This window comes from Tachyglossus aculeatus, chromosome 22 (genome assembly GCF_015852505.1).
Source record: "Tachyglossus aculeatus isolate mTacAcu1 chromosome 22, mTacAcu1.pri, whole genome shotgun sequence".
Classification (NCBI taxonomy): Eukaryota; Metazoa; Chordata; class Mammalia; order Monotremata; family Tachyglossidae; genus Tachyglossus; species Tachyglossus aculeatus.
Genome location: NC_052087.1, coordinates 15,106,504 through 15,131,990, shown reverse-complemented (window position 1 = coordinate 15,131,990; position 25,487 = coordinate 15,106,504). Strand labels below are relative to the sequence as shown.

Here is a 25,487-nt window from a genome sequence, read left to right as displayed (position 1 = left end):
GTGGCAGCAGCCTGGGATCAGGATCCAGACCACACTGGAAGGTCTAGAGTACTGTAATTCTTTCCAATCATCTCTGTGACTGTGAGACCTGAACCCCCCACAGTGGTATCATATATAACTTATTAAGCAGTTCCATGAGTGTTACTTATGGAATAGACTCCAAGACAATGGCCAAACAGGGTCGCGAATAATGAACTTCTGAAATGAAGTCAGTCTCCTAACATCAAAGACAGGCTCACTTCAGCACAGTTACACTGAGTATTGACACCTAAGGAGGATAAACAGCAGGATATACATGTAATTACTATGTGGTACCTGAAATTTAAGAAAGGAGGACAGAGGACACATTTTAAGGACTTTAGTAAAACTAGCCTCAGACAATGTGGCATCCCAGCTGAAAACTGGGAGTCAAATACTATAGATAGACTGGCATGGCATACTATTATAAAGAAAGGAGCTGCTCTTTTTGAACAAAAGCTTCATAAGGAATAAGAGATAAGGGGACAAAGGTGAAAACAACACCAGGTGCTACGAGCATCAAATGTGACAACACAACAAAGGACAGTCTTTTATATGCACAGTGTGGCCAAGACTGTGGGTCTCAGTTTGTCCTTCTCAATCACACATACATACAGCAAATATCATTATCTGTGCCTTCTTTGAGTACGAAGACATATGTGTGTGTGTATGTATGTATATATATATATATATATATATAATATCCTTACTAATAATTTAGTAGTTCTATGTTATAAAATATGGTATTGTAATTTCTTAAACGTAGGTCTACTTCAAAACTGCTAAGAAAATAATACCTGCCCTATGCAGTAGACTGATTATTCCTGTTATCCAAAACTGCCATTGTACTTATAAAGGAATTAGTTAAATTTCATTTTTTCAAGTGACAAGTCCTAAAACAGTTGAACTGAAATAATTTGCTATCCCCTGGAGTTACTCCAGTTATTTTGTTGTAATATCATGCAGAGTCATATGAAAATGAATTTTAATTTCTAATAAGGCAACCATATGTTTTGGAGAGTGTGGTAATAAAGTGTCATAAATAATCGTTGTTCAAACAAATTCAACCTTGCAACTGCCAGTTCTTATTTTAACAATCTGTGCCAGAATTGTATTATGGTCATTTCCACAAACTTCTTGTAAAACTTAAAAATAATCATAGAAGAGACTGTTTTTCTCTTTCTTACTAGAATAATAGTCTTACTACATTTCATGTTTCACCTAAAAGACTAGCCATCCAGCAGTTAATGTTGTTTTTCATTTAACTGCTCCAAATATTTTTTATAAACAGTTAGTATAAATTGTTTAGAAAAATAAACTTGGTCCATCCTTTTAAAGGTTTAATTTTTATTAATGAAAAATTCATTAAGTAATTATTAAGTATCTTCTGTGTGCAAAGTACTATATTGTGTTTGAAAAAAATGCATGGATCCTCATGGCCCCAAGGGACTCACAGTCTGTGAGTAAGGGTGTGAGGAGGAGGTTTGCAACAGTTACGTATGGAAGAGTGAAACAATAAAAACATAAAAATTATGTAAAAAGGAGCAATGAGGCAACAAATTTTCAGGCTTTTCATGCTAGGCTGAGCTGTTCATAAGCCTTCTCAACATTCTTAAAGTTGCGAAGAACTCATGCAGCTGTTGCTTCATTCTGCCAGTAGAGAAGACCTTATGGGAGCAGTGGGTAGTGCGGGGATGGGACAGTTAAATCTCTCTCGAGCCAGGCCAAAGGAGTGGATAGGGAGGGAAAAATACCCCGTGAGTGGAAAAAAGGGATAATTGCTCTTTGTTCTGTGGTAAACATCTCTAAGTCATATAAATGATAAATAGAATATTTCTTTAATGTCTCTCCCCATCTAGACTGTAACCTTGTTTTGGGAAGGGAATGTGTTTGCCAATTTTCTTGTATTGTACTCTCCCAAGTGCTTAGTACAGTGCTCTGAGTACAGTAAGCACTCAATAAATGCCAATTATTGATTGTCTTGAACACTTGATATTTTGATTTATTCATGGGTCTCTGGTACGATAGTTGGTATTTCTGGAAGAATCTAATTATATTTTATTTTATGCAAAATCCTTTGTGATGCTCTGCAGTAAGATGTAAAGGCTGATCTACCCTGGCTCAATGAATTTCAAAGGAACCCAAGTCAAATATAATGTTGTGATGGAGTCTGAACCATATCTGTACAGATTTTAAACTTGCAATAATAATACAGTATGAATTCGTACAGGACTTTAATTTTTTTACGAACTGCTTTTACTTCAGTTCTCTTATCTCATTCACCAATTGTTTCATCGCAGAAAGTCTGGGAAATTTCAGTAGTGTACTTGGGATGATTTAGTGAAATATTAGGATTAAAACACCCAGGGAGCTGCTGTTTTGAAACAAATACGCACCTACAGGTCATCATATAAAGGAAATCATTTGTAACTAATTCAGTCTTCTGCATTTATTGAATAAGCAGCCTTGTTTTCATTCCTTCTTTATGCCTCTCAATATCTTTTTTTTATGGTATCTTTTAAGTGCTCACCATATGCCAGTCACTGAACTAAGCTCTGAGATAGATACAAGTTAATTAGGTTGGACACAGTCCATGTCACACATGGGCCTCACTGTTTTAATCCTCATTTTACAGATGAGGTAACTGAGGCACAGAGAATTTAACACAGAGAGTTGCTCAAGGCTACAGAACAGACAAGTGGTGGAGCTGGGATTAGAACTCAGGCCCTATGACTCTCAAACCCATGCTCTTTCCACTAGTCCATGCTGCTTCTCATCTTCTATGAACAGAAGCAGGGCTGGCTAAAGATGGTAAGTGAGGAAAAGAGACACCTTTACATAGTATGCACCAGGGGATAACATTTTTATCTCCTAATCCTCTGAAAACGGCCATCATTTGAGACATTCAAAGAGACGTCCATTCCAAAGACCTAATCAGGATGGCCTCCACACATGCTCTGTCCCTCTGTTTCATGTGCATCAGCCATCTTTAGTTGTCTTTTTTCAGGATTTCTCTGCTACCCCACCTTTCCCTGACAATTTCTAGCAACCGCGAGGTATAAAACATTCTTAAAAATGGTTTGATTTTTTTTTTTCTGTTTTCTTTATCCTATTCTCTTCTCTTCTGTCTCAGTACCCTACAAATCTTAGCTTACCACTCACTCTCTGTTGGCCCAGAGAGAGTGGAACAGGTTGCCAATGGGAGGGGTAGTAAAAATGCCTTTTGAAGCCAAGGGCTGGGGTGGGTGGCAGAATGACCCTGGAAATATGTTTCATTTTTCATCAAAACAATGTCTTTTTATGACACCGTCACACCGTGACCTGGTGCACGGTGTTATGTGCAGGAGATTGGTGAGCTGTGGCCCTAGTCCCCTGAAGTCAATCCTGCAAAGGAGAGTAAACTGGGTTCGTAGAGACAGATTAAAATTGTATTTAGGTGTTAACCTAATTTTTGGCTTTCTGGTATACCCACAAAATGGAGTAGAGGATGGTCCTCCTTTTTGTTTTGAAGATAAACTCTCTTGGGGAAGCAGCTTGGAGTAGTGGATAGAGCACAGGCCTGGGAGTTTGAGTCATGGATTCTAATCCTGGCTCCACCACTTGACTGCTGTGTGAACTTGGGCAAGTCATTTAACTTCTCTGTGCTTGTTATCTCAGCTGTAAAACAGGGATTAATACTGTGAGCCCCATGTGGGACAGGGACTGTATCCAACCCAATTTGCTTGTATCTTATTGCTTAGTGCAGTGTCTGGCACACAATAAGTGCTAAACAAATATCACAGCTATTTTCATTATTATTCTTTAATTTTTCCCGCAGCATGAATACCTAGCATGCTAGAAGCAGCTCCTTTCAGGCGGATTAGGTGAGGTCGGTAGGGAGGAAGGATTTTAAGGCAGTCTTCAACTCTGATGGCTAGAGAAGAAAATTGCTGTGATTTCTCTGTCCTTACCCACTAGTTGCACAATTTCATTTCCAGGAAGTCAGGGAACAAACTATCCTGGGCCTGACTTGAGTGTTTGCTTTTGGTTTTGTTCTCATGTGCCTGTGGGGATTATTCATTGAGTACACTAATCCCCTTCCTTCATTGGATCAGCTTCTAAATCGGTAGGAGAAAGACTACTAGCTCCATACTCCCACAGAACAGCATAGAGGCCAGTTCCCTGAAAAGATTATCGTCCTCATGTCATTTTAGTGATTTAGTTCAGCTACATTTATCTTTCCCCTCCATCCCACTCAACCCATCCCCATCCTACCACCACAACACATTTTACCTCATATAAACCTCATTCAACATCTTTGGGGTAACAAACCTAATGGTATAGAATAATAGGCAGTTTCTAACCAATTCCTTCCTTTTATTTTTTTTTTTAATTACCAAGCTTTTCAAGCTGTCTTCGTTCACCATCTTTGTCTCTGTTTTCTTTGTCTGTAGTTTTCAGAATTAATCCCATTTCTCTAGGTGTGTGAGGAATGGACACAAAATGCATCTTGTGTGCTATTGAACAGAAGCTAATTACACAGCTAATTTAATAGCTTGGATTTGGTCAGTAATAATGGCCAGTAGGAGGACATCAGCCATAATACACCCTCCTGCTGGTCAGCATTATTAACTCTGCAGTCTAATAAGCCTGCTAGAAAATTGGTGTCCAAACATGTTTGACTATAAGAGGAGAGTGGATTAAATGAGAAATATAATGGATGGCATGATGAATATTGCATGTTCTCCTGTCTTTTGTAATGGCTGCTTTTGTGAGATGCTAAACCTTGGCAAATATCCTTCCTTAAAATGAAATACATGTTTCATTATGAATCAGACAAAGCAGGAACTATATTGACATTGGAGGCCAAGAAATGCAACTTGACATAGCAAATTAATTGGAAATATTTAATGTATCCATCAGAGCTCTTGTTCACTAAAAGTCTTTTGGATCCTGGGAATGGTTCCTGAGGAGAATGAAAATCAGGTGACCATTAGAGAACCTCAAACCAGTGGTTCATGCCCAGAGACTCAGTTTTTCCCTTATGAAGCAGTAATATTGAGGCTTTCCACATCTGTGCCCTCCTTGGTAGGAGAGTTTGAAATTGGCCAGATGTGAGGGCATGATACACTTTAAGGGAAGGAGTTATCTATGGGATCTAGGCATTGGACCCAGCAGAGATTGAATTGGCACTCAGGAAACAGCGTAATTCAGGGTCATATTCTTGGCAAACAGAATTTTTCTGAGCCTCTATCATCTGGTGTTTTATATGAAGACTTTGAAAGTCTTTTCTATCTGACTAACTTTCTTATTGGCATTGAACACAAAGGACATGGATTTTTGCAACTTTAGCTTTAAGTCTGTTCTAAATGGAATTGCCAATCAATCAAAGATAAAGCTTCTTTCACTGTCCTTTCCTTTCATTAAGGTATCTATGTTTTAGCTGCTAATCTGCCATCTGTTTTTATAAAGGACAGTAATACTCCAGAGTGCATTGTTAATTATATTTGTTTGAAAGGTCATTTTGGAAATTTTCTTAAAAATGCTGAAGTATTTTGGGCCAATAAAATTGAAAGGGTGATTTATGATGTCCCCAAGATATACTAAGAGAAAAAAATGGAAGTGTGGATATGGGGTTTTGACAGAGATTGGCTGAATTACAACCTTTTTTCATGCACCTTAAGGATGAAACTTGTTTCTGAATCAGAGATCCTTTGTTTCCATACTTTCAATCTTTGACCTGGGAAATGATTATAACCGTACCTCAACCTTCTGCTCTCTAAAATAGAATGCATCATAACTCTTCCTTTGCTTTCACTGTGCAGAACAATGCTGGGTAGAACAGTTTGAGATTATTGTAGAGTATTGAGGCAGTTGTGGCAGTTTCTGACCAAAGGCTGCTGGCCTGCTGGCTAAGTGACCTAAAGATTGTTTCATTCATTCATTCAACTGTATTTATTGAGCACTTACTGTGTGTGGAGCACTGTACTAAGCGCTTGGGAGAGTACAGTACAAAAATAAACAGACAAATGTCCTGCCCACAATGAGTGTTTAGAATATTATTAATTATTTTTGAGTGGTTGAATTTTAACTGTGCTTTTCCTGCATCCCAAGGTTGGGAGCCCCATGTATACTTAAGTCCACTTATTGATTAATTTCCATGTGAGTACCCAAAGTTTAGGACAGGGATTTGCAGTTTATGAGTCCCTGGAACATGTTGGTAGTGATGATAGTATTTCAAGAATAATCGTAAAAAGCCCTAGGCCTGCTGACACCACCAAATGGCTTTCATTGAAGTCTACAAAAACTATATGAAAGTTCTGCTATTTTTCCCCTCTACTTCTCTTGCATTTTTGTGCAGCATAGATAAAGTCCTGTCCCAAATTGTTGCCTGAAGCCACATTATGACTCTAGGAAGAATAAGATTAATAATATTCCTTCTAGAATGATTTCTGAAGTGTTTTACTGGAATCTTAGCAGCAGTGATGAGTGTTACTTGCCAGAATGGCTTCTAGGAAATTGTAAAACAGCTTGAATTTCTCCACTGAAAAGTGTCATTTTAATAAAAAGTGATATCTAATATTATTACTAATATATTACTAATATGTACTTTATAGAAATGCAAAAGAGATTTAGAGCAAATCTAGAGAAACCATGAGTCATCAAAATGTTCAGTATTTTCAGTTATTTGTGTGTTACATCATAATTAGAAGCTATATATTCTGCCTATTAGATCTTCTAAACAATATCCTTACTGGCATATTCTAGACTTAAGCTCCAATGAGATTTCCTTCAAATAAGTAGTGTCTGAAAGCCATTTGATTCGGATGATTCCGCAGTGTCTCTGGAATCCGCATTTAAGAAGCCCCCTTTGCTTTCTTTTGGTCCTTGACTTTATGAATGGGTGATGTGCATTTTTAATCCAGCCCATTTTTGATAAGGGAAATGTTTATGATGTCTGCATTTATAGCACAATATCACAGTTCAGAGGTTAAAAGCTTTCCAAAGTCTCATTAACTTGCCATGACATTTCATTTTTAGTACTGACTCTGTCCCATTGGTTGAATCCTCAATTAAAATGACTTTTACTTACTGAGCCAAACTTAACATTGATCGATGGTTAAAAGATAGATCCCAAACTGATGGCTGCCACCCTGGAGTGTTTATTCTTGTCTTAATAAGTTGCATTATGTTGAGAGAGTCTTCCCACTATCTCTCTAGCAGCATAAAAGTGTCATTCTTCAAATGAGATGAGTTAGCTGAAATTCTATGGGGCTAGGATTGCATATTACAATCAGGTCATGCTCTCCTTCGCCTCTTCAGTACTTTGCAGGCAGAGTGCTCATTCTCTTTGTTACACAGAAAGGGAAAATGAAGATCCATTTTATGTGGCCCTGAATCAGCATGGAAGTGGAAATTCAGGTCTTAGACATAAACAGAGCAATGGGACAGTGACTTAGAGACTGAAATTTCTCTCATCCAGGGACTGGTCCAGGGGCTGTTCACAGGGTGGAGTTGACCTGTTTTCCCTGTTGGTCCAGAAAGCATCATTTCAAGACTGATGAATTGTCCTATATCATTGGATAAAATAACAGAGAACAAGCAGCCTCCTTTACCTCATATTCTGTGAATGCATTTTATTTCCCGAAGCTGAAAAAAAATTCTAAAATTACAAGAGCCTTTAAACATGTGACAAATGTCACTTGATAATGACACATTTTTCCCACATAATATGTGACATATTGATATGATTCTGGGTACTCAAAGCTAGTGTGTATATAACAGGCACAGTGTATAAAACTGCAAGCATTATTGAGATAAAAGTTATTGCTAGCCTGAGGCTGCTGTATGCAGTAACTCCTATACCCTTTTTTTGGACTTTAACATGCATATTTTATACTCTGGCAATATACTTTGATGTCTATTTGGTGTCTGTTTCTTCTGGATGTGCTTCCTCTTTCTATGAGAAACCTGAAAAAGTCAAAATGTATCCTTTTTGGGTGTACCAGTGAATGAACATGCAAGGGAATATTGTTTGTTATTGAATTACCCCCTAGAATATGCTGTTTAAAGGATGCTGATGGCTTTAGACCTTTGTTGTAAAATAAAATATATAAGCTTTTTATTTTGTAAATTTTGAAGGTAAACTCCTTGTGGGGAGGGATTCTGTCTACTGACTCTACTGTATTGTATTCTCTCAAGTACATGGTTTACACCCATTAAGTGCTCAATCAATTAATAGCATTTATTAAATGTTTACTGTGTACTGAGCACTTGTGAGAATACATGACAACATAGTTGGTAGATACATTCTCTGCCCACAAGGAGCTTACAGTCTAGTCCCCAAGCCTTCCTGAGCTGTTAAACAGGAGTTCAATAAATATGATGGATTGATTGATTGAGGAGAGTGATCCCTCTCCTTTCTCTTGCTCCAGGCTGGTGTTCCTGCTGCAACAGTCTAATATGTCATAGTATTGTTTGAGGCTGTCTTCACTGAGCCTTTAAATAATTTATTCGACCTTCTGGATTGCACTGTGACTCCTTTTAGCTCATCTTCTAGCAGCTGCTTTGATATCATGCATTTTTCAAGCATGTCCTTGCAGTGAAGCTGTGTTATGGCCCTGGTGGTTGGTAGTTCTACCTCTCATTTGATGTTGAATATAGGTTTCCGAAGATACCAGTAAAACTGCTTTGGAGCCGGATGTATCTCAAGTATTTAAGTCTTGCCATCACATTTTTAGTTCTTCCTATTTACAGGTGCAAAACATCACAATAGCTTTATAAACCTCCTACTTTGTATGGCGTTTAGTGGTCCATTGCTACTAAACTTTATCTTTCAAATTTCTCAAAAGCTGTGCTGGCCCTTTGGATTTCTTTTTTAATTCTTCATCTAGCTCCCATCTGCCTTCTGTCCCTTTCACTCTATGGGAACTGCTCTCTCAAAGGTTGCAAATGACTTCTTTCCAATCCAATGTCCTGTATTCCATCCCAATTCTCCTCAACCTCTAAGCTGACTTCAACAGCGTATACCACCATCTGTTCCTGGAAACGTTACCTAACCTTGGCTTCCTGAAACTGTCCACTCCTGGTTTTTCTTCCTATTTCTCTGGTCACTCATTTTCAGTATCTACTGAAGGCTCTTCCACTGCCTCCCGCCCTCCAGCTGTGGGAATCTCTCAGAGCTCAGTTCTGGGTCCCCTTCCATTCTCCATCTACGCTCACTCGTTCACTCCCACCACTTCAACTACCATCTCTAGGTGGATGCTTCCCAAATCTACAACTCATCCTTGGCATCTCTCCTTCTTGGCAGTGTTACATTTCCTCCTGCCTTCAGGACAGCTCAACCTGGATATCATACCTATACCTCAAACTTAATATGTCCAAAACAGAGCTACTCATCCTCCCACTCAATCCTTGTCCTCCATCTGACTTTCCCATCACAAGGCAGAACCACCATCCTCCTTGTCACACAAGCCTGTAACCTTCTTATTTTCCTCAATTCAGCTTTCTCATTCAACCCATGTATTGAGTCTGCCACCAAATCTTGTTTGTTCTACTTTCAAAACATTGATAAAATTCACCCTTTCCTGCCCATCCAAACTGCTATCACATTAATCCAAGCATTTATCCTATACCGCCTTGACTACTGGGTCAGCCTCCTCTCTGACCCTCATGTCTCATGTGTCTCCCCACTCCAGTCTAGACTTCACTCTCTGCCTGGATCATTTTCCTACAAAATTGTTCAGTCCATATTTCCCCATTCCTCAAGAATTTCCAGTGGTTGCTCATCCACCTCCCCATCAAACAGAAACTCCTTACCATTGACTTCACAGCACTAAATCACCTTGCCCTCTCCTGCCTTTCCTCACTGATGGCCTACTACAACCCAGCACACTTACTTTCCTCTTCTACCACCACCCTATTCATTGTACTTTGATCTCATCTCTCTCATTGCTGACCTGTTGTCCACATCCTCCCTCTGACCTGGAAGTCCCTCCCCCATCGTATCTGAAAGACCACTACACTCGGCAACTTCAAAACCTTATTAAAATCACATCTCCTCTAAGAAGCCTCACCTAATAAGCCCTCATTTCCCCTACTCTGTTTCCCTTATGTGTCACCCTTTAACTGGGATTTATACCCTTTAAGTATTTTATATTCACCCTACTTTCAGACCCATATGTACATATGGATACAGACATATCCATATTTCTTTTAATGTTTGTTTCTCCCAAGAACTTAATGCAATGCTCTGTACACAGTAATCTCTCAATAAGTACTATTGATTGATTGATTGCTAGAAAGAACATGGCTAATGGAAAGATCACAGGGCTGGTAGTCAGGTGACCTGAATTCTAGTCTGCTACTTGTTCACTGTATGACCTTAGGCAAATTGCAACTTTTTTGTGCCTCAGTTTCCTCATCTGTAAAATAGGAATGAAATACTTATTCCACCCCCTACCCCCAACACACACCATGTGTCTGGAAGCCTCATGTGGACATTTATGTCTGACCTGATTATCTTGAATCTACCCCAGTGTCTAGTAGAGTGCTTGGCAAATAGCAAGCACTTAAATACCTTAGTATGATTATCATTATTATTATTATTATTGTTGGGTAGAAAATGTTTAGGTAACTGATTTCAGTGAAAAATCAGTTGATTTAACAAAACCTAATGTTTTGTTGCCAATGAAAGTTGCTATGTATGGTTTGAGAATTGTAGTTTGATTCATAAATTTGGTTTTGTCATATTACTGTATGTCTGTGTGCTCTACCAAATTCATTGATTCAATTCAATCGTATTTATTGAGCGCTTACTGTGTGTGGAGCACTGTACTAAGTGCTTGGGAAGTACAAATCAGCAACACACAGAGACAGTCCCTACCCAACAAGGGGCTCACAGTCTAGAAGGGGGAGACACACAACAAAATAAGTAGACAGGTGCCAATACTATCAGAATAAACAGAATTATAGCTGTATACTACATTATTACTATATACACAAAACATCATTACATACAGAATCAGTTTGGCTCAATGCAAAGAGCCCGGGCTTGGGAGTCAGAGGTCCTGGGTTCTAATCACAGTTCCATCACTTGTCGGCTGTGTGACTTTGGGCAAGTCACTTTGTATTCACTTCAAGCCATATGCAATCTGGCTAAACTTCAAAATAGCAGTTCCTGAACAACTGTGTCCAAGACATGGTCTAGTAGCAAGAGCACGGCCTTGGGAATCTCAAGACGTGGGGCATAATCCCAGCTCCACCATTTGTCTGCTGTGTGACCTTAGGCAGGTCACTTAACTTCTCTGTGCCTTAGTTACCTCATCTGTAATATCGGGATTGAAACTGTGAGCCCCACATGGAACAACCTGATTACCTTGTATCTACCCCATTGCATAGAACAGTGCTTGGCACATAGTAGCATGTAACAAATACCATTATTTTTATTACTATTAATAAATATTATTATTATTATTTGAGGATTCTTATAACCTGATGACCTGGACCTGAATGATGGTGGACTGGCAGACCTATTTTCTTTGGTTAGCATTTCTTTTATTTTAATTCTAGATTTCAAGAAAGGAATAATAATTAAAGTTTTAAAGTTTTCATAATTGAGTAGATTCTTAAGATGTACACAATTCTTGAAAAATTGAGTGCCTGGAGAACAGAAAAATAAATAGATTAGAATTGAAAAACAATTTATTGTCTGTGGCATGTTGTTCCCTTAAGATAACTGTCCTCAGAGCCCTTTCGGATCATTTTATTCAATTTAGGGATTCCTTGAGGGGGATAGTAAGACTTCCTCAAAAACTCATTTTCTTAAATTAGAGAACTTCAAGAACACATGATACCACACAGAGCAGTTATAATAATCATTCCAAGGGCTCAAGCCAGAGTTCCATTAGTATGTGAATAACATTCCTCAGACACAAGAAAAATGTGAAGTTAGTTATGACAGCATCATCAACACTCTAATTGTCATGTGCTTGGTATTTTCATCTTCTTGATATGTAATGGGTTTATTATCATCTATCTTGGAGTTACTATTGCTAAAGCTCATTGATTCCTAGGATCTCTGTCTTCCCATCAGGTCTAGTTTTCATCTCCCTTTCTAGAATCAGATTGATTATGTCTCAGGCAGCTTGCTTATGGTCTAATGCTAGCAGTGAGGACTCCTGGAGTTTAAATGCAAAAAGATTTTGTGATGTAGAGACAAATGAGCTGCGTTCTCTTAACTGCCTCTTTATCTTCAATCAATCAAGAGAAGCAGAGTTGTTTAGTAGAAGGAGCCTGGGAGTCAAAGGTGCTGGGTTCTAAACCTGGATCCTCCCCTTACCTGCTGTGTGACCTTACACAAGTCACTTAACTTCTCTGTGCCTCAATTACCTCATCTGTAAAATGGGAAATAAGACCATGAAACCTGCGTGGGATAGGGACTGTGTTCAACCTGATTATCGTGTATATGCCCTTGCGCTTAGGACAGTGCCTGGCACATCTTGTCTTATGCCGTCTAGTTGTTTCCAACCCAAAGTGTCACCACGGACATAACTCTCCCGGAATCCCTCACTCTCCATCTGCAGTCGTTCTGGTAGTGTATTCATAAGAGTTGTCTTTGTAAAAATGCAGAAGTGTTTTTCCATTGCCTCCTTCCACACGGTAAACTTGAGTTTCCACCCTTGACTCTCTCCCATGCTTCTGCTGCCCAGCATGGGTGAGTTTTGACTTGTAGCAAATTGCCTGCCACTCACTAGCCACTGGCCAAGCTAGGAATGGAATGGGTAAGCCTCTGTTTGACCTTCCCTCCCATAGTCAAGACTAGTAGAGTACTGGAAACTCTCCAGGTGCGACCCTGAGAAGGGGTCTGGCAAATATTAAGCACTTAAATCCCATTTTAAAAGAAATAAATTGTACTGAGCACTTATTGTGTGCAGAACATTGTACTAACCACTTGAGAGAGTACAGTGTAACATAATTGGAAGACAAGTTCCCTGCCTTACCTCCAGTTTAACCTGTTAACTCTATTTGTTTAGCGGGGAAGGTTTTCTGCCCTTTGAATAAATAATAAAACCATTCTTTTATATAACTGGCTCCTCACTTGATGATTCATGAAGTTCAGTGAAGACCTGGACTGGACAACCCTGACAACCTGTTTAGTTATTGATCAGCATGATGGAATACATCATGTTAGTATGTAACATTTTAATTTAAATTTTTCTTCACTGATCCATATTTACAATAAAAGGGCATTTTATTTGTTTATCAGTTTTTCCTAATATAGACTTTACTTTTGATTTTTGCTTTTCTCAATATAGCTTCTTCCTATGCAGTTGTCAACAATATTTTCCCCCTCATTTTTCAATGAATACTTTTGAGGTTCTGTGCAAACTTTCCTATTCCTTAACTTTTTCAAATGAGTAACAGTCAGTTAATTTTCATTCCATTTGATTTGGCTGTAGTTCCTTATTCTGTTGGAGCATTTCAAACTATTTCAAAAATTATCATCAAAGACTTAGTGTAGTACATTAGAACTGTTTATTGCTGAAATATCCACTTTAAGAATTAGTATTGCTTTTGAGACTCAAATATGAATGATGGAAAGTTGATTTGAAGGGCCCCTAAATAAGATTAGATTATTTTGATTTCTGCCTTTTAAAACTACTATTGCGGTATTCAATATGAGAGATTAACTTGTGTGTGTGAATTGTCCTTCAGTTCAACATACTCTGCTTTATTGTGATAATAATTTTTGTTTAGGAAGCTATATTGATGATAAATTCTTTAGTCCATTTGGTTAAGGTTGACAATATATTAATCTTTGAAGGTCAAGATTTCTTCTCCTTTCACAATTTGCTTTAACCTGTTACCCCAAAGTGACTTTATTTGCTTCTTGGCTTTTTTGTCCTGCACTGAATCAATACTGCTGTGAAAAGGTCAGCAGCATCTGAAATGCCTTTGGTTTGTAACAGAATGTAAGGCACATTTTCAAGCCCTTTTTTTCCCTGCTTTCTCTTTCCAAGAATCAATTCTTGAGCTTAGTGTTACTGCCACATCTGTGGTTTTCCTCTAATGATTTTTTCTATACAGGTGTTAACATCAAATTTGAGTAAAACATGACATCTTTCCCTTTTTTAGTAGGGCATGTCTAGTTTGACAGCACAATGAATGCCATGCCCCAACAAACCTCCGCATAATTAGCCTCACACTGTCTGTTTCTAGGTGAACATTTTGCTACATAAAGGCCATAAATAGTCCTGGTTTATGATGGTGGGGCCACAGAACATCTTGCTTTTGCAGTTCAAATATTGGAGGAAAGTAGCTGCTTTCCTCAGGATAAAGTGGTAAAATGTTTCTTCAGTTGCACTTAATATAGACATTACTAGAGTCTAACAAATGACAATAAATTCATTCAATCATATTTATTGAGTGCTTACTGTATGCAGAGCACTGTACTAAGCACTTGGGAAGTATATGTCAGCAACATATGGAGATAGTCCCTACCCAACAATGACTCACAGTATAGAAGTGGTAATGCATGTATGGGGAAATAGAATTACTTTCCCGTTACATGTTTGGATATAAGTGCTGTTTTAGAATTACCTTCTTTTTGTTTAATTATAAAAGATCTGTAGTTTAATGTGTCCACATTCCAGCTTGCAATGCCTCAGAATGAGCCAATTTAAGAATAAAAAAACCCTGCCAACTAGATATGAATTAGATAAGTACTACAAATGCTTTCCAAACCCTTATGAGCATTTAGGTTACAAGCAGCATCTCCTCTATGGTGTGTAAACACAGGTTTACTTTGGGTGGCTGGAAGGTCTTTTTTCCATCAATTTGGAAAGCATTTATTAAATGGGCTCTCAGCACCTCCACTTTAAATTTGTGTTTATCATTAATATACTTTTGGAAATGAAATACAGTGAAATTAAATCAGTTAATATCTTAAACCAGTATTATTCTAGAGATCTGGTCAAAGAGAAAGTAGTGTGAGTCTCTCATATCATGAGGTTACTTACCTAAGGGACTTTCCTCCTCCTACTTTTTTGGTACCTGAGTACCTGCTATACTCACAAAGGATCCACTAGGAACTTTGAAGTTATTTTCTGTTGGGCAGCATCTGCTAATGATGAAGAACATATGTTTTCAGCTCAATTACCATCATGGAAAAGCAGTAGCAGTGTTTATGAGTACCTAATGTCTATGGCATGTACTAGGTGCCACCGCATATACATTCACATAATATAACCTAAAGATAAACACCAGCCTAATGATGGCAAGATTTTCAATGGGCAGGCAAGATGAATGTTTTTGGAGAGGGGCACTTCTAACTGTGCCCCTAAGTCTGCCTTTGTAAAGCTGACAAAGCATACCAACTGATTGACAGATTGCCTTAAACTTTCCCCTCTTTAACACTTCCTAAGAATAAATAAGCCCTAAAAATATAGCAGACTTCATCCCAGGCCAGCTGCCTACATCAAATTATAATTGGATGGAGAACTTTTCCAAGTGTAGACCCTCAATTTAACTGCTTCCTCATTTGATATTGAGGTTGAAGATTGCCAGGGTTAACTCAACAAAGTCCCTGATAGCAAACCTGGATGTTTACTCTGTCTTGCACCTTAGTACAGTTTTAGGCAACTGTATTTTAATGAGCTATGTTTGAGGAGAGATTTTTGTTTCATTGAGTGAAAATGTTTAGTATTGGAATGCTGTCTTCATTCCTCAGAATCCAGCATTTAATATTTAAAACTGAGTGATGGGGTTGGATTGCAATGCACGAAGAAAAAATGTAATATGATTTTTAAGACATACGCTATACTCTCTCAAGTTTCTAGTACAGGAGATGTAGATTTGGGAATCATCTGCGTAGAGGTGGTATTGCAGCCATATAAGTGAATTAGTTCTCCAAGGGAGTGGTTGTAGATGGAGAATAGAAGGAAACCCAGACCTGAACCTTGAGGCATATGCACAGTTGGGAGGTGAGATGCAGAGGAGGAGCTCCCCTCCTATGGACACACTGCCAATTTTAATTTTTACATGTGTCCCAGAGTTAATTCTTGAGAACTACCTGTAATTTGGGGAGATGGAAAACATTTTGAAGAGTTGTTCAGAAGAACTATCATAAGAGATACTTTCATTCTATAAAAATATAAGTGTATTCCTGGACTTGCACTGGTGTTTTCAGTTACCTCTGCATGTGTGGATAGGAGCTGTCCATCACTAGATTCATATTTCAAAGCAAGGGACAGTTCATATACAGAGAGATCAGAAGGAACATCTTAGTGTGTAGGATAAACTGTTAATGCTTTTGTAGACTCTATGGTGTCATATGCTAGTGTTTGATATTCCTGAATAGGAGTACAGGAACATTTAATTTTCAGGGGAATTTTGTTTTACACCATCTGTCAGTTATGTATTTCATCAAAGCTTGCTTTCATGAAGTAGGGCATATTAGATTATGATAACGTGAAATAAAAGAAGATGCTTTTTGCTTGAAAATTCAAGACCAGTATTATGGTCTAGTGTTTTTCAAGTAGCCAGTGACAAGGGAATCTATCATTTAAGTGGGGAAGCAGCGTCGCTAAGTGGAAAGAGCCCAGGCTTTGGAGTCAGAGGTCAGGGGTTCAAATCCCAGCTCCGCCAATTGTCAGCTGTGTGACTTTGGGCAAGTCACTTAACTTCTCTGGGCCTCGGTTACCTCATCTGTAAAATGGGGATTAAGACTGTGAGCCCCCCGTGGGACAACCTGATCACCTTGTAACCTCCTCAGCGCTTAGAACTGTGCTTTGCACATGGTAAGTGCTTAATAAATGCCATCAAAAAAAGGTGATTTTTCAGCTGTACTGAACATTTTTAATAAGTGGTTTACTTGAGGAGTATTATTTACTGAATGGTAGAAATTTTAGATTAGTGTATTTTGGACACATAATCAGGAGGACTAATTCTCTGAAGAAGGCACTAATGCTAGGAAAAGTCCAGGGAAAATGTGGAAGAGGCAGACCAACAGCTAGATGAATACAGACCATAACAATGATAGCAGAAGAACCTTTGGAAAAGTTGAGAATTATGGGCAGAGGACAGGACATTCTGGAGAAAGTATATCCATGGAGTCGCTGTGAATCGGAAACGACTTGACGACAATAATAATAATGAGATGGAGAATGATATTTACTCATTTCCCATTTGTCTGGGCTCATTCTTGCCAGAACTTTTTCTTTCACTGCTTTCCAGATGAGCTTATTTAATTATCAGTACTGATTATTGCTACCTGTTCATTTTTAGAAAACCACACACTCTTCCACTCTGTGAAAACATTTCCTTGTACCATGTAGTAAACCATTTCCTTTCTTGATGTTTATTGTTTTTCAGTATTAGGACACTATTCTCCTACCTGCTCATTCCTCTGCCTCCATTAGTCTTACTACATAGATCAGAAACTCTCTTCCCTTGATAGGTCTGGCAACTTTTTGAATTCTCTTCAGTTTTCTAAGATAGAAGGTACGTTCCATCAGTAGCACTCACAATTTTAAGTATTATTTTGTCACAAAGGACACTTTCATTTTAGGGTGCATCTGAACACCCTCACCTTCTCTTAGGCAGAAATGTACAGGTATAAGGAGATCGCAAAGAACAGTTAATTTGGGAAGCACATGTGACAGACCAGCTGAACAGGGCACCAAAGAGAGGTTGTTTTAACAAGTTTACTCTTGAGATTATTTTGCAAAAATCTAGAATTATACTCTGTGCAGGGAGGAATAGAGGACTTTAAAAAATAGTTTTTACCCTGCAGTGTTTAGAACTTCAGAAGTGTAACTGAACTACAAAGCACCCTTGGTATAATGAAATGGGGATTATGTTTTGCTTGCAACTGTATTTTAATGAGCTACATTTGACTTGAGATTTTAGATGCTTTTGAGTTAATCTAGTGTTGCAGTGCTGGTCTATTCTGCTTTCTCAGAATCCAGTATTTAATATTTAAAGCCCAGTGATAGGGTTGGATTGTAACGTGTGAACAGAAAATGTAATAAGATTTTAAAACTTTAATACTGCTTTAATGTTTATTTGCGGGTGTGAAAGTTCTAGTGAATGATCAATTAATTATGGCTCATGTGGTTGGGGATAATTGCACATTCTCTTTCAAAGAAATTTTTCATTCCCAAGCATTCCATTTTTTTTACACCACTGAGCTTGAAAATTTAAACTTGTTTTCATCTTTAAAAATATACTGTAGTGAAAAGTTATAAAGTTTGGGAAAATTAATTTTATATTTTAAATGGACAATGAGCCTCTGGGTTGATTATGTAAGATTAATGTACCTAATTAGGATGTGTTTGATTAGATTTCAAAGCTTTTTTTTATCAACCGTCTTGTTTTAAATGTTATGCCGTATCTGAGGTTGTTGTCATTTTTCATATTTTTAAAATGAGCCAAGCAATTAAAGCATTATGAGGATGATGATGATCATGGTGAAGTCTCCCACTGAGACTGACAAATGAGCCTTGGTCCTGAAACTTCAGGATGGAAAACCTGTGCAGAGAAATTGATTATCATGATAATCACTTGCACACTTCTGTTCCTGCTAGTCATGCTCCCGCTGGGAGTCCAGCGTGCAATGAGACAGTAGGCACACAGGGGTTCAGCACATGACCAAGTGCATGCATAGAGTTTTCTATGTGGAAGACCATATTCTACCCAAGTAATGTCAGCGGAGGGCCAATGCTGTGCTGTACTGTTATGGCTCAGCAGATTATGACTTGGAGCTATTTTTCAGGATTATTGCGGAGCCTGTGAGCCTCATGGAAAACCTGAATGGTTCTTTGGGTAGAAACCTTCACCAATGATGGCTCTACAGGCTGACCTATTTTACTTGTACATATCTATTCTATTTATTTTATTTTGTTAATATGTTTTGTTTTGTTCTCCGTCTCCCCCTTCTAGACTGTGAGCCCACTGTTGGGTAGGGACCGTCTCTATATGTTGCCAACTTGTACTTCCCAAGCACTTAGTACGGTGCTCTGCACACAGTAAGCGCTCAATAAATATGATTGATTGATTGATTAGAGCCCAGGTTTCCTGATTCCCAGACCAATGCTTATTCTACTGCAGGTTTAAATAATCAAAATATTGTAATGATATTATAATGTAGTCTAATTGGGTGATCTCTTTTTTGATAAAGGTAACTACTTGTCAGGGAAAAATATATGGTGAAACCTGGTCTTTAGCCTTCCTTCTTCCATCTTGTTATCAAACTATCCTCTCTCATCCTTTTAACAAGAATTCCTTTTCTTAAGATTAAACTGTTTATTCACAAAGATTTCTTTTTGACCTTTTCTTTATGGGCTATTGCTATTGGGAAAATTAATTTTGATGGCTGCTTGGGTAGTTGTTTAAATGGGCTTTACTTCAGTACATTTTATTTTTCCATTTTTTTGCATGGATTAATGATATAGAGCCATTGCTCTAAGGCGATGTAACATTGCAGAGACGAAAAGGTTGTTCCCAAACAGATATAAACGTTTTCTGTAAGCAATCTCACAAATAATGTTGACTGTTAGTTCACAGGAATGGCGATATTTTATCCTTTCTGTAAAGGGAAAGATATGTTGTAATGTTCTAATGTAGTTGTATAGAAATTATTTGGCAATAGGAGCCTCAGATACAAATGTGTCAGCCTTCTGACTCGGCTTCATGGAGTTATCACATGAAAAAATCCACGTTTCTCTGAAGGATAACCCTTCTTTAAGGATGTTTTATGAAAATGATATGGGGCAAGGTGATAATTTCAATTGCAGCTCTGCAAGGCAAAAGTGTTGTTCAGTGTAGCTCATTAAAAAAAAAAAAACCTGCTCATTATGTTGGACTCCGAACAAATTTAGGAAACTTTAGTCTTTAGCCCAAGGGCTTTCATTATAAATGATAGGATGAATATGCACATATAATGGGAGGTGTTATGCCACATGTTGGCCTCTCTCCCTAATGAATTAATGAATCAGTGGTATTTTTTAACTGTCTACTGTGTGCAGAGCACTGTGCTAAAGCACTTAAGAGAGTGGGGCTCACAGTCTTCATCCCGATTTTACAGATGAGGTAACTAAGGCTTAGAGAAGTTAAGTGACTTGCCCATGGTCATTCATTCAATTATATTTATTGAGTGCTTACTGCGTGCAGAGCACCGTACTAAGTGCTTGGAAAGTACAAGTTGGCAGCATATAGAGATGGTCCCTACCCAACAGCAGGCTCACAGTCTAGAAGGTCACACAGCAGACACGTGGCAGAGCCGGAATTAGAACCCATGACCTCTGTCTCCCAAGTCTGTGCTCTTTCCACTGAGCCATACAGCTGCTTCTTTATGGGAAAGGAACTGCCTCATTCGGTTACTTTGTACTTCCCAATACTGGGAACTTAATAAATGCCACCACCACTGCTACTACTACTCCTATCACTACAGCTCACTGCAAGAGCTGGAGGCTGGGTGTGTCCAGAGGGAGAAGAGACCCTTTCCCCAGGTCCCAAACCTGCTAGCTGCGGAAAAAGTGCAAGATCAAAGGGGGGACAGCTCCTTCATCGGTCCTGGGATGGGGGAAGGTGGGGGAAGAGGAAGGGGGAGAGGTGCTAAGCGGGTCTTTCATAAGCAATGGACAGGTCTCAATTTGCCAGGAAATGGGGAAGGGGTACAAAGGGAAGAAGGGGCAAGCTCCCGATCCCCAGATGTCTTGTCATACACCCAGTCGTCTCCCCCCCAGCGCTTAGAACAGTGCTTCGCACATAGTAAGTAATTAACAAATGCCATTATTATTATTATTAAGTATCTTGTGGGCAGGGAACATGTCTATAACTCTGTTGTCTTTTATTCTCCAAAGTGGATGGAGAACTTAGTGCTTAGTACAGTATTCTGCATATAGTAAGCATTCAATAAATACCATTGATTGGCAAACAAGTTCCCGGCTTGGAAGGAGTTCTAGAGGGGGAAATGGACTTTAAAATAAATTATGAATATGTACATAAATGCTATGGTACTGAGGATGGGGTGAATATCAAGTGCTTAAAGGGTACCAATTCCTATGCACAAGCAATGTGGAGAGAAAGGTTTTGGGGGGAAATGAAGGTTTAGTTAGGGAAGGCCTCTTGGAGGACATTTTTATTTTAATAAGGCTTTGAAGGTATGGAGGAGTGGTGTTCTGTCATATTCAAAAGGGAAGGAAGTTCCAGCCCGGAGGGTAGATGAGGGCAAGAGGTCAACGGTGAGATAGACAGTAAGCTCGTTGTGGGCAAGGAATGTGTTTGTTTACTCTCCCAAGCACTTAGTAGAATGCTCTGCACACAGTAAGTGCTCAATAAATATGATTGAATGAATGAATTGAATGAGCAAGATCAAGGTACAGTAATCAGGTTGGAGGATTAAGTACAGGATTACATTTCGGACTGGTTTGTAGTAGGAAATCAGTGAAGTAAAATAGAAAGGGTCAGCTGATTGAGTGCTTTAAAGCTAATGGTAAGGAGTTTCTGTTCAATGTGGGGTGTATGGGCAAGCAAGTACTGGACAGTTTTGTAAAGTGGGGAGATGTGTACTGAAACGTTTTGTAGAAAAATGATATAGGCAGCAGAGTAAAGTAAAGGCTATAGTAGGGAGAGACAGGAGGCACAAGAATATGCCACTGAAGTAATATTAGTAGGAATAGTATTTACTGAGCTCCCACTGAGTGCACAACACCCTATACTGAATGAACACCTGCAAGGAGCTGACATTCTAACGCTGGAGGTCATCCTAAAAATATTTAAAAACAGAGTAGTAAAAAATTGAATGTGCAGTTGAACAAGTATACAATACAAAGTACTGGGGATAGATAAAAACAAGTGCAAACATGGTTTTTTCATTGTTTAATCATACATTCTAATCTTCATTTTGATTTTGTGCATCCTCAGGGAAAGTGTGAATAATTGGCAGAATTCTCCTAGTACATATTTTGGCTTGTAGTTAGAGTTCAATATAAGGGAAAAGGTGTTCCTTTGATTTTATCCCAAACATTTAATTATACAAATTAATTAAATCTTTTTTCACCTTGGAAATTTGCACATTGTGAATCCTGAAGTTACAGATTATTTCTTTTTGTATATTTCACTGGTTCCTTTTATTATATGTCCATTCAGTGGGTGAAAAATCTTCCTCTAAGCCTGTATCCATTATCTGTGGCAGCCATTTCATTGTTCTTTTGTTCGTTTCCATCTGGAACAATGATACTCTCTATTCTGTGAACTGTAATATGGTTTTCTAATCATTCATCTCTTGCAACATATACTCTGCTGATTTTTCAGCTGCAGTTTTACATTTTAGTGGAGCACTTCACTTGCTCTTCACTACCTATGTAGGGCTGTACCAATCTCTACTACTACATATATGCGTATCGCTTCAATCAATCAATCAATCAATCAATCATATTTATTGAGCGCTTACTGTGTGCAGAGCATTGTACTAAGTGCTTGGGAAGTACAAGTTGGCAACATATAGAGACAGTCCCTACCCAACAGTGGGCTCACAGTCTAGAAGGGGAGACAGAGAACAAAACCAAACATACTAACAAAATGAAATAAATAGAATAGATATGTACAAGTAAAATAAATAAATAGAGAAATATGTACAAACATATATACATATATGCAGGTGCTGTGGGGAAGGGAAGGAGGTAAGATGAGGGGGATGGAGGGGGGAAGAGGGGGAGAGGAAGAAAGGAGCTCAGTCTGGGAAGGCCTCCTGGAGGAGGTGAGCTCTCAGTAGGGCCTTGAAGGGAGGAAGAGAGCTAGCTTGGCGGATGGGCAGAGGGAGGGCATTCCAGGCCCGGGGAATGACATGGGCCGGGGGTCGATGGCGGGACAGGAGAAAACGAGGCACGGTGAGGAGATTAGTGGCAGAGGAGCGGAGGGTATGGGGTGGGCTGTAGAAGGAGAGAAGGGAGGTGAGGTAGGAGGGGGTGAGGTGATGGAGAGCTTTGAAGCTGAGGGTGAAGAGTTTCTGCCTGATGCGCAGATTGATTGGTAGCCACTGGAGATTTTTGAGGAGGGGAGTAACATGCCCAGAGCGTTTCTGTACAAAGACAATCCGGGCAGCAGCATGAAGTATGGATTGAAGTGGGAAGAGACACGAGGATGGGAGATCAGAGAGAAGGCTGGTGCAGTAGTCCAGATGGGCTAGGATGAGAGCTTGAACGAGCAGGGTAACGGTTTGAATGGAGAGGAAAGGGCGGATCTTGGCAATGTTGTGGAGCTGAGACCGGCAGGTTTTGGTGACGGCTTGGATGTGAGGGGTGAATGAGAGAGCGGAGTCGAGGATGACACCAAGGTCTTGACTCTAACCATTTAATACCTATTTCATGTTGTTTAAGACCAGTGGTTATAGCAGTAAGCATAGTGTGTTTCTGAGGTCCCATTTGGGGGTGATATTCCTCCCATAACTGTGAAGCTTGTACAGCCAAACCTCGTGGAAGAAATTTTTTTGCTGCCTTTCATTCAGTTTTCTAGTGTCATAACATATTTTTTTTAACCTGTAACCAAATCACTACATTGTAACAGTGTGGCTTCTAGGGAAAAAAAAAAAGAAGGCCTCCACAAGTCGTTTTGAAGAGTTATAAACTTGGTGGAACTGAAAGCAGGGCTAACTGTACTTCAAAGATAATGGGCTGAACCATTCAGTACTGAATATTGGCTGTGTCCTTCTCCATAATCCAGATTGTCCACTTGGAATGTGGCTGGAAGTGTTCACAATGGAGGGGGCTACACTCTCAAATTGCTTATGGGGAGGAAAATAGTCATTGGAAGGATATGGCAGAATTTGAAATGAGAAGGAACCATGTAAAGGCGAGGCTGGCAGATAATGTCTTCAATCTATGAATCACATTTATTGAGTGTTTACTGTGTGCAGAGCATTGTAGTAACTGCTTGGTAGGGTGCAATATAAAAGGTTTGATAGACATGATCCCTGCCCAGAATGAGTTTACAGTCTAGATGGAGAGACAGACATTAATATAAATAATTGAATTATGATATATAAGTACTGTATGGCTGAGGCTGTGAAGGGTACAAATCCAAGTGCAAGGGTGACACAGAAGGGAGTGGGAGAAGAGGAGAGTTCAGCAAGTGGTTGCTATTTCCCATGTTTAGAATTCTCCTTGAATTCAATTCAGTAATCCTAATTGAGTGTCCTGTTGCCAATGTTCACAACTTTCCAGTGTTTCCACTCAATCAATCAATAGATTGTATTTATTGAGCATTTACTGTGTGCAGAGCACTGTGCTAAGTACTTGGGAGAGTACAATATAACTGAGTGAGCTTACAGTCTAAAGGGAAAGACAGACATGAATATAAATTACGATTATGTACATAATTGTGTGGCTGAAGGAGAGTGAATAAAGGATGCAAATCCAAGTGCAAGGGTGAAACAGCAGGGAGTAGGAGAAGAGGAAATTAGGGCTTAGTCTCTTGGAGGAGATGAGCTTTTAATAAGGCTTTGAAGATGGTGAGAGTCATCATCTGTCAGATATCAAGAGGGAGGGTGTTCCAGGCCAGAGGTAGGGCATGGGTGAGGGGTTACCTGTTAGATAGGCAAGACTGAAGTATATTGAGTAACTTGCCATTAGTCAAGTGAGGTATGCGGTCTAGCTTGTAGGAAATAGGAGGTAAGGTAGGATGGGAAAAGATGCTCGAGTGATTTAACGCCTATGATAAGTAGTTTCTATTTGTGGAGGTGGAGAGGCAACCACTGGAGGTTCTTGAGAAGTAGGGAAACATGGACTGAACATTTTTTAGAAAAATCACCCAAGCAACAGAATGAAGTATGGACTGGAGTGGGTAGAGATGAGAGGCAGAGAGGTCAACAAGGAGCTGATGTAGCACTCAAAGCAGGATAGGATAAGTGATTGGATTAATGTGATGACAGTTTTGTTGGAGAGCAAAGGGCGGATTTTAGTGAGGATTTGGTGAAAATGAATATGTGGGTTGAATGAGGGAGATGATTTAAGGATAACAACAAAGATAGATTTATGAGACAGTAAGGTTGGCATTGCTGTCTATAGTGACAGAAAAGTCTTGGGGAACACAGGGTTTGGGTGGGAATATGAGGAGTTCTGTTTCGGACGTGTTAAACTTGACATGTCAGCAGGATAGCCAAGTAGAGATTTCCTGAAGGCAGGAGGAAATACAAGACCGCAGAGGAGGAGAGAGATCTCTCTAGACTGTAAACTTATTGCGGGCAGGGAATGTGTTTACCAACTCCATTATATAGTTGATATTGTAGTTTCCCAAGAGCTTAGTATAGTTATCTGCACACAGTAAGCCCTCAATAAATGTGATTGATTGAATGATCAGGAGTGGAGTTGTAGGATTGGGAATCATCTATCTAGAGATGGTAGTTGAAGCCATCAGAGGAAATGAGTTCTCCAAAGGAGTAGCTGTAGATTAAAAATAGAAGGGGACCTAGAACTGAGCCTCGAAGACTT

General features: G+C 39.1%; 1 protein-coding gene, 1 long non-coding RNA gene and 1 other non-coding gene across 7 annotated transcripts in view; 1 reads left to right on the top strand and 2 right to left on the bottom strand.

Moving 5' to 3' along the window:
* The window catches only part of NELL1 (neural EGFL like 1), a 499,897-nt gene that overhangs the window by 173,790 nt on the left and 300,620 nt on the right, over positions 1-25,487 (top strand). The gene's annotated exons all lie outside the window — the stretch shown is intronic.
* On the bottom strand, positions 11,601-15,116 carry LOC119943502. Its single transcript, XR_005455673.1, has 2 exons — positions 15,018-15,116; positions 11,601-11,658 (listed from the first exon to the last, which is right to left on the bottom strand). It is a non-coding gene; the product is annotated as an uncharacterized LOC119943502 (long non-coding RNA).
* On the bottom strand, positions 12,723-12,860 carry LOC119944403. Its single transcript, XR_005455885.1, has one exon. It is a non-coding gene; the product is annotated as a small nucleolar RNA SNORA7 (small nucleolar RNA).